The following is a 10104-nucleotide window of genomic DNA, read 5'->3' as shown; positions in this document are numbered from 1 at the left end:
GTTGAATAAAACAATGATTACAGGAGGTCAGATGTATCTCAGCCTCTGCTTCTAAAACACAGCTAAGCTGCAAAAACAGAACAGATGCAAACCAATAGAGGCCAATATTTCCCTAACACATTTGCGTGCCGTGAACATTTTGAGAGCATAACCTCATTTTACATTTAAATGAATATCTCTGGTTTCATTCTGCTGCTTGTGTGTTTGTAAATGGTCTGTCTCTGCTCTCTGCAATGTTGTTCATAGCCAGCTGTAATGGAGACCAGGCAGCGTTTGACCTCAAGCTTTGTCATGACTCTAATTCATGTGCTCATATCATTCAAGGCCGTGGAACACACTGCCTGCAACCATCTCTTCTTCTTCTCTTTGACTCCAGGCATTTACTGTATCTGATGCAGAGTTACTGACAAAGAGGGCAACAGCAGCAGAGGCTTTGCCTCCATGATCGCAGGCACAGTGTTGTATGTTAGGAGATTTTTCTTTTTTTTCAGTAGCAATAGATAAGCTGTTCTTTTCCCATATATCCTGGAGACAACATTATTCAAGGTTGGACATGTTATATATGTGAAAATCATACCATGAAAAGACTGGGGGTAAAATCCATGAAATACTTTATGGAAAACTGATAAGGCTCATGTCACCACAAACCTATACGGGACACAGGCTGCCGCCTAGGGGGCCAAATAGACGGGGGCACCAAAATACCTCACACCCAACCAAAAAAACCTCTCAAAATGTAATGTTTTTTCTTAGCCTAAAAGCAGTGGCAGGGCACTGGGGAGTGCCTCATCTGAACATTTCATAAAGAGGGGCCCCCAGCACTTTTTAAAAACGATGTGCTGCAGGTGGATTTTTGTTCTATGATAATTTCTTTACATTAACATTAGCTAGGTAGCTAACCCAATGCTATGACTCAGTTACCAACAAGCAACGACGGCAGTGATAAAAGCACAACATTAGCAACATTCAGCATCCATTACCAGATCTGCTCCCACTATAGCATCGCTAAAGGAGCAGCAGTGACATCACGAACTGCTTTCTGTAAAGTTCAGAGATTTTCAACCAGACGCTCTCTAAGCAGCCAAAAAAGAACCTGGAGTGCTCTGAAAAAAAGATGCTGGGCATTACACTTTTTCTCTAGGCAGCCGCATGAGCGCACATATGCTCTCTCCTCATTGGGAAGAACTGAAAAATAGACATTGGTGGTGAGAAACAATTGCTATGTGGACACAGGTCCGAAGAGAAAATGAAAAGGCAAATGTCATCCAGGGCACAGTACAAAAACAAAAAGAGGAAAAAGAAGAACAATTTATTATTTTATTATTATTTATTTATTACAATTTATTTATTAGAATTGATTGTCAGTGAAGTTGCTCATTTGTGTTGATTTCTCATTAGTTCGTGCTCTTTTTTGTAATAAATACAATAGCTTGCCAAGAATATGCTAGGTCCGGCACTGGACAGGCAATAAATGCAAGCTTATTGCCTCTCTTTTAACAGTAACAGTAATTACATTGAGATGACATTAAAAAAATCTGTGAAATTGCCCTTTTTCTATCCTTGTTACTTTCACTTTCTCTGTCTCAATCTCCTTCTCCCTGTCTCCCTCTTATTCTCCGTCCCTGAAGGTGGCTCAATCAGACGACAGCGGTGGCTGTCTGTCGTCGTCAAAAGACATTTCAATTTGGCGACCCTCCCTCGGGTTCGGGCAAATTACCACTTCAAAAGGCTGCGAGTCCCCAGGTCGCTCCCAGTGGGGTCGGCCCAGTACGCTCTCTCCCTCTCCCTCTCTCTCACCCCACTGCTCAGCAATGCTGATGAGGGCCCAGGCCCCCTTGAGCACGCTCATTCCTCCATACTAAACAAAACTCTCTCCAGGAGAACGGGGAGCATGCTTCATTATTCTGCACGAATAGTGTAATGTCTTTAACTCGTGTGAGGTGGAATGTGTATGCAGTTTTTTAACCAGAATTGAGCAAATGGGGAAAATGTTACAATTACTTATTTGAAGTTGTGACTGAAGACGTGAACTTTTAGGTTAAATTTCAGGTGAGTTTTTTCTGTAAATAATATTCTTTTCAAGGTAGTTTATTTGTGCAGCTGATACAGATTACTGGGTGACCAAACATACTTGACAGGTTCAATCCCAGTTAAACCTTGGCCAATCAACAGCCATTTGTCCTACATAATACATCCTTAAAACTGCTATTATATAGTGTGATAATATAAATTTTGTCCATAGAAAAATAATAATTCCATTGAAACATGGTCTAGTCCAGTGCTTCTCAACCAGGGGCCCTTGAGGGAGATCCAGGGGTCCCCAGAAAAATGGAGGATAGTTTATTTTTCCCTATTTAATTCACTACAGAAGTGAGCTCAATGTGAGTAAGAGTCATAAGAGTGACTGTTCTGATCATACATTTCTATATTATGATTATCCACTATGATTATCCACTCAACTGCAGCTGACAGCTATAGAATTCTGCTCTTAATCATATTTAACAACCAAAATCTTTTCAGATGGAGGTCCCTGAAGCAAAATTGTATCAATTTAGGGGTCCTTGACATAGAAAAGGTTGAGAACCACTGGTCTAGTTTATACGTTCTGTTACAGTATCTTTTTTCACCAGGCTGTTCTCATGCACTGTTCATACTATTAAAGTATTGCACAACAATTTATACGTAACCCACGTAATCTTGAGTTAGTAATTCGTGTATAACTCACATAATTGGGAAGGCTGCAATCACATGACCGATGCACTGACAGGAGTAAAGAAGGAAATAGTCCACATAATGAGAGGTGGTGTGGGTCACAAAACACTGGACTTTCCCCCAGGAGACCAGTGATCAGAACCAATCAAGTCATCACTATGTTTCTTTTCCCAAATCTAACCAAAATTAACTTGCCTAGACCTAGACCAACCTAACTTTATGTTTAGTAAGTACATAACGTCATTCTTGAGGCGCTAATTCATTAGCGCATACAAACCATTGTATGAGTAAAAGGTTGTTTTGATACGACCACTTGGAGTCATGTAGGTTAGAAATTTTTTCTAAGTTCTTTTCATCTTACTTTTCAGGGAAATTTCTGTATTCACTTTCTTGCCATGAGTTAGAGAGACAGGCTAATTGATACAACCCCCATGCCTGTATGTTAAACACAAAGCTAAAGCTAAGCAGTTAGCTTAGCTTAACGCAAAGACTGGGAGCAGAGGAAAACAGCTAGCCTTGTACTGTTTACATTTTTGTACAGATTGATAAACAAAATGTAACACATTAGCTTTAAAGGTGCTGTCTCCCCCTGCGGCCTTCATGCTAAAGCTAAGCTAAATGTCTGCTGGCTATCGTTTGATAATTATTTATAAAACTAGGCTCTATATAATTTATCAGCAGTGATCCAAATTTAAAATCTGCACAGTTATGCAAAATGTTCTTTTTCCTGCTTGTTAAGTGATATGCAGTATCCATTTAAAAAACAAACAAACAAACAAAACACACCATTTTCTTTTTTCCAGATCTGGAAAATCTACAACGATGTTACGGATTCTGTGAGATTTTTGCAGATTTCCTGTGGGCCTAATTATAAGCCTAGATAAGGTAAGATATGAGATTGGTATGAAGAAAGAAAGAAAGTACTTTTTCCACCCAAAATAATACTTATTTCAAGCAAAGCAGGCTGACATTTGTAGCAGTAGACAATACAAGCATTTAGAAGTAAAGACCTCAATTTTGCAAGCGCTGCAACAATGGTGAGCTGGATTAGGTCGAAGGTTAACCAAAAGCACAACTCTGTTTTAATTCAAATCTGTGCTATTGATCTTTGTCTCTTTGTCAGTGCAGGTTGTTGTAATCATTTTCAGGACTAATCATCATGTCAAACAATTGTGCAATTTCTTTGAACAATGCAACTGTAATTTGAACACTGATGGACTTGTCTCATGCTGCTTTGAAAACTCACATACCAAACTGCTGATTGTCAAATATCTTTTGTACCTGACAACAACCATTAACTGGAATTCAATCTAATAACGCCCACGATGGATCAAGTTCATGTTCACAGCTGTTATTCATTACATACAGCTATCCATTTACACTGAAGTGTTAATTTTGTGTTGCCCATTTAGTGACCAGGAGACATTTGACACACTACAAACAGTGTCACTTATGTAATCATCCTGTTATTTTTGAGAGGAGAGTTGAAAGTGCAAAAGAAGTCAATTTCACAATATTTCTTTCTGTCTATACCATCATACCTCCATCATGAATCTGGGTCATTAAAATCACACTCCAGCGAGACATTTTGTGTAATGGGCTCGGTGTGTGAATTGCCTTCCTCCTCCGTAATACTCCAGTGTGAAAGAGGTTTAAGAAACTAAAACCCCACCTGCTCGCTCATTGTAAGTCACCGTGAATAAAGACATTAGGTAAGACCCTTAAATGTGATATAAAATATAAATGACTCAAGCTATTAACCGCAGCACAAAGACATGAATTGAAGAACTAGTTTCCTTAATACAGTGAGAAGATTGTCTTGTGTTAACAGAGATTTGAGAAACGGTTCTGTTGTTTCGCCCTGTAAGTTTTTGTTTTGTCGGGTAAATGAATGATGACAATCCCTCTTTCAGCACACGTGCTGCTTCCCTTGTACCACTGGAGGGACTGTAATAAGCCTCGCAGTGAGTAAAGCAGACATTACAGAGCTTGGCAGGGAGCTGACAGAGAGTGAAGGCACGCTATTGTCTGAGTTGACTGACACTCACGGAGTAACCATGCATCACCACCGCTTTAATGTGGCGTGCTGCTGCTGAATGGCTCTGTTTGGTTTGATCGTGGCTAATGGTGCACTAATTTGGCAATTAAAGATCAAACGGCGTTTAATGAAATATTTAGTGCTCGCACATCGTTCAGCCCTGCCTCTCTGGGTTGTATCTCTGGGCCTTTGACTTGGCTGCTGCACTGAGGTTTTCATTAATCAAATTAGCACAGAGTAATTGCAACACAAACAACCTGGGGCCTTCGAGGCCCCCAAGAGTCTGGGACCCCTGGGCAGTTGCCCCCTTATTTGCCCAAGTGGTAATCCCTGTGTGCACCCTTTGACTCATGAGCTGCCATTCAAATATAATCCAAGTACTAGACTGATCCTCTGATAGTCCTATTTATCATAAGTCTGAACATAAACTGTGTAAAAAAAAAAAGGATGACAAGACAGCTCCCCAAAAGTGAAGCATCTCGATCGACCCATTGTCTGGCTGCAGTTCAGGACACCGCCCCCCGAAAAAGATGGTCTTCACCATTTTAGGTAGATCTTATCTTGCTGATGTTTGCTGAAGTGTCTATTTTTTCTGATAAGCTTGGTTTTAATTACTTATTCAATGCTATGAAAAGGTGGGGTGATATTCAGTGGCGCTACTTGTGATTAGTTGGACAGGAACTTGAACTTGGTATTGGCAGGAACTCAATACCGCGGAGCTCACCACTGCGCAGACTCTGGCTCTAAATTATGTCACCAGTCTGAGATGGCAGTAGCTGGGATATTTTAGCCTTGTTTTTGTACAGTGGGAGGGGGTGAGGATTATGTACAGTCTATTCATCTGACATACTGACAGATTTAGGGCCCGGACACATGCCAGGTTTTGTGCGCCCTTAAATCCATTGTTGTCAATGTAGACATGCGTAAGATGTGCTCAAAAAAGAGAGGACGCCATAGCAGCACACAAGTGTTCCCAAGCACCTGATTTTCGCAGATAAACAACTTTTGGAGTACAGAAGCCCACACTGTATGTCATGTGACAAGAAACAACCAATCAGAGCCAGGAGATATCTCTCATTTTTTCCCATAAATATAACTTGATAGAGTAAATATGGTGGAGAAGTTGAGAATTTTAGTGCAAGGCTACCTACAGCTTTACATCTGTTTCAAGGACAATTTTGTTAACATCCACTTTAACAACAATGCCTGGAAAAAAATCAGCTCAGAACTTAGATATCTGGTAAGTAGGCTATGATACGGTGCTGGTTATGGTTGCTTAGCTACGTCAGGCGCAACCTGCCTCTGTGTCCTTGAAAGTTGGTACAAGAGTAGCAAGTTTAAGTTTAAGTTTATTTACTTTATTAATCCCCCTGAGGGGAAATTAAGTGTTTTCACTCTTGCTTGTCATTAACACACAGGTCCGAAAGACACACACATGCACAAACAGGACCTATACATGCACAAAGTGGAGAGATGTCAGAGTGAGGGGGGGCTGCCCTTGGTCAGGCGCCCCGAGCGGTTGGGGGGTTCGGTGCCTTGCTCAAGGGCACCTCGGCAGTGCCCAGGAGGTGAACTGGCACCTCTCCAGCCACCAGTCCACGCTCCATATTTGGTCCGGACGGGGACTTGAACAGGCGACCCTCCGGTTCCCAACCCAGGTCCCTATGGACTGAGCTACTGCCGCCCCAGTAAAGGACGCGGTATGAGTACGAGCCCTTCTCTGTCATGCAACATGAATTTATGTTAGTGTGTATTACCATCAAAATGTGATGGATATGTTTTCCATATGGTTCAATATCTATTCTTTTTTATATTTTTATTTTTTCTGTTTCCTACAACCGTTTGATGGACTGTTGTCTTTATAAATTATAATTTATTTCTCAGATTCACTGTATGCTCTATTGATTGGGTTGATTTGCTTTGGCATGTTAACCACCCTCAGCTGGTTTGATGCCTTAATCAGGTTATTGATATATACACTGTATGGTTGTGGTATGGTTGAACACGTGCTGTTTAGAGTCAGTGTGCAAGTCTTGAATTCATAATCTGGAACTGTCAATAACTGGAATATTTTCACTTACAGTAGAATGAATAAATTCTATGGACTGATTTATTCAATTGTATGTTTAAGTGCAAAGCTGTTAAGTGCAAACTAACTGCACAGTTTACCATCAAATCAGAGGAGAAAATGATGCTTTAATGTAACTGGTGAGCCATAAAGAATTCTGTATGCCGAGTCACCTGCTCGTCAAAACTGCAAACAAACACAATGATAACTGGCACAAGAGGTCAAAGTCCCATCACTTCATTACTTATAATGTGGCAGAAAAATCATATTTTATTTAAAGGAATATCACTGAAACTCTCAAATTCAACATTTTTTTGGGGGTATGGTTACTTAACTCTCATGAGGGATCCAGGAATCCCCTCCCCCCCTTTATTCAAACACAGTTTCTCCTCCTCTACATACACAAAAAGTATTCCTACAAGTGCTCCTAAATTAACAGCTTCTGAATGTGCTCGCTTCAGGTGTGTGTTAAGGTATGAGCCATCCCTGACATAAATAGTACCACATCAGAGCTGCTGATGGAAATGGAAATGTGGAGCTCTGGCTCTGCCTTTCTATATCTAACCTCATGCAGTACCCTTGTTGTGCTGGGGTTGCAGAGGGGAGATGTGAGGGTCGTCACGCTGTTTCTAGTTTTTGACATTTCTCCTGTTTCGTCTCTCTCTCTTCCTTTTCTATGAATGTCTCACCGCGAGTGAAGTGAGATCTCTCTATGCTGCGCCCCGGCGGGACTGATGATCAGACGTGAGCATGGGAAAGCAGGGCTGTGGCCTTGCACGACGGGGGGTCTTACCTACACCCCCCCCCCCCCCACCCCCCCCACCCCCCCTCCTTCTCTCCCTCCTAGTCTGGTGATAAGAGGCGTATGAAAGACCTTCCTTTCCACCAGTGGTGGGAACGCAGAGATAAGGTGGGTGGTAGGGCGACTGCTGGGCCTTCTCCAGGGAACAGGGAGTTCTCAGACTCCTCTGATACTGTTGTACAGAAGCGATGAAGGTTGCAGGGTGTGTATTTGTGTGTGTGCAGTAGGTATTTGAGGCCTTGTGCTCGTCTTCACTTGCTCCCCCGAATGTCTGTGGCATTTTTCTCAGGCAACATTATCACAGCTTGTCAAAAAAACACCTTCGCTCAAGTTTTCCTCAAACAAACCTGTGCTCCTAAAATACATACTACACGTACTGTCAGCCTGAAAATGTCTGCCACATCCTTGAGAATCTTGTGGTGGCACAACAACACTGAATATCTGATGAAGGTTAACCAAAACACAGGTCGTGTCGACCCTGCACAGAGCAGGGTGCCTAGGCCTTGACTCACTGTCTGAACAGCACTGAGATATATTGCTGAGGAAAAACAAAAAGCTAAATCAGATATATTTTTCTGAAGTCATAGGAACAGTCAATGTAATTGCTCAAGTCAGAGCAAGTGATACATCATCAAGATTTGTTCAAAAAATCTTTGCCCTTGAATAACTGAGTAGCTGTTAGAAGCCTTAAAGTTGGCAGCGTTCCCTTTTATGGTCTTATTAACAAAGATATAGAATCTGCCATGGGAGGCTGCTCATTAATCTTATCTCTTATCTCAGGAAAATTAAAGCTACTGAACACAAAAGTTGGCACAAAAATGAAAGCAAGCAGATATTTTCCACCTCTGTGCCCATGTTTCTCCTTGTCTCGGCCCAGCTTGAACATAAAACTGAACTCGATTCCTCCGGCTTTACCTCTATTTTCCAAGGTTGTTGTCTGTGTTAAGGGGAGGGTAATGAGCTGTCAATCAATTTACCAGGGCTTGATTCATAGGTGGCTTCCAGGGAGGACAGAGTTACTGCTCCAGTGAAACCTGAGCTGCGATGACAGCTGATGCTTGCAGAAAAAAAAACAAACAGGCACATTTGCATCGCTGTAGTTTTGCTTTTTTTTCCGGAGCTGCCATCACCTATTCAGTTTGACAGAAAATGTGATTATCTCTCTTCCCCCCATGTGGTTTACGGTGGGAAAAGGGGAGACAGGATGCGCGTGTGTGTAGGTAGCGGCTCGAGGAAGGAGTCTGTGGTCGTCTTTGTGCACCTCTCTCTGCTGGATGCACCTTGTGTGTCCCTGACACTTTCTCTCATTATTAGATACACGGCTTCCTGCTGGAGAGGCCAGGTGTTGCTGGGCCTGTCATACATACACCCTCCCCCCCAATCGGGATGCCTCATGCACACAGGCACACACATATACACATGCACATATAGGCGGATGTGGGAGAAGACAGATGTGATATATTTATCAGCCCATCACTACAGAGGAGGTGTTAGATTGCGGTCTGGAGAGGTGCAGCCTAAACTTAAGGACCCACTTTTCAGCTAATAGCTGTCCAGTCTGTGTGAAATATCAAGATGATGAGGACAAGTGTAAATGGGTAGAAGGGTGTGGGGATGTTCACTGGTCTTAGATCAGCACTGTGGAGGCTGCAGCATAAAGAAAATCCCCTTGGTGATACAATTTAATATTCCTGTTGAAAAATGTGCTCCTGCCCTGGGGCATAAAAGAAAAAAGTGGATAATAATTAGAATATTTTAGCTATCAAAAGGTAAAAACAAGACTGATTTGATTCATGAGCCCATAAATCCAAAGGACAACATGACAATTTAAGAACACTTATTTTCACCATGGTTCCAAGATGTTATAAATTTGAACAATAAAATCTTAAAAACTACATCGGTGCAAGCTAAACATTAATGTACTTACATAAAATAAGAGCCCACTAATAGCTTCAGTAAAATACAACAATAAACTGTCACCTTACTCCACAAGTCTCTAACATGACCTTTAAAGTCCCTTTCATTTTGTCAAGTTAATATTTAATGGCAGACTGTTTCACACCAACACCATTATAAAGACAGCCTCTGGCTATGTTGTTTGCTCAAGGCATTTACATGAACGCCTGCTGTTGTATGGACCAGTGTTACCCGTGGACACAAATATTCAGGAGCGTGCTCATTAATGACATATAGTCCCGTCAACATCACAGACCTGACTTCTTCCTGTGAGATAAGAGAGAAACCATTTTCCAACAATATGTCCATCGCCCATAAACTGTAACTTTGACAACAGTATAGAGCTTAGAGATAATCCTCTTGGCACTGCTATGTAATACTCATGTCTTGACCAAAAACTATGCTCCAGGCCTCAGGGATAAAAAAAGGAGTAGATGAAAATGAAAACTGCATTAATTAAAGTTTTACTCCTCTATGAAATGAAACCCCATTTTAGATGCTATTTATGATCAACTCTTTCTCTGCAGT

Source organism: Epinephelus lanceolatus, chromosome 17, assembly GCF_041903045.1.
Source record: "Epinephelus lanceolatus isolate andai-2023 chromosome 17, ASM4190304v1, whole genome shotgun sequence".
NCBI classification, from domain to species: Eukaryota; Metazoa; Chordata; class Actinopteri; order Perciformes; family Serranidae; genus Epinephelus; species Epinephelus lanceolatus.
The sequence above is the reverse complement of the archived record's forward strand: the minus strand, read 5'-3'. Positions refer to the sequence as shown.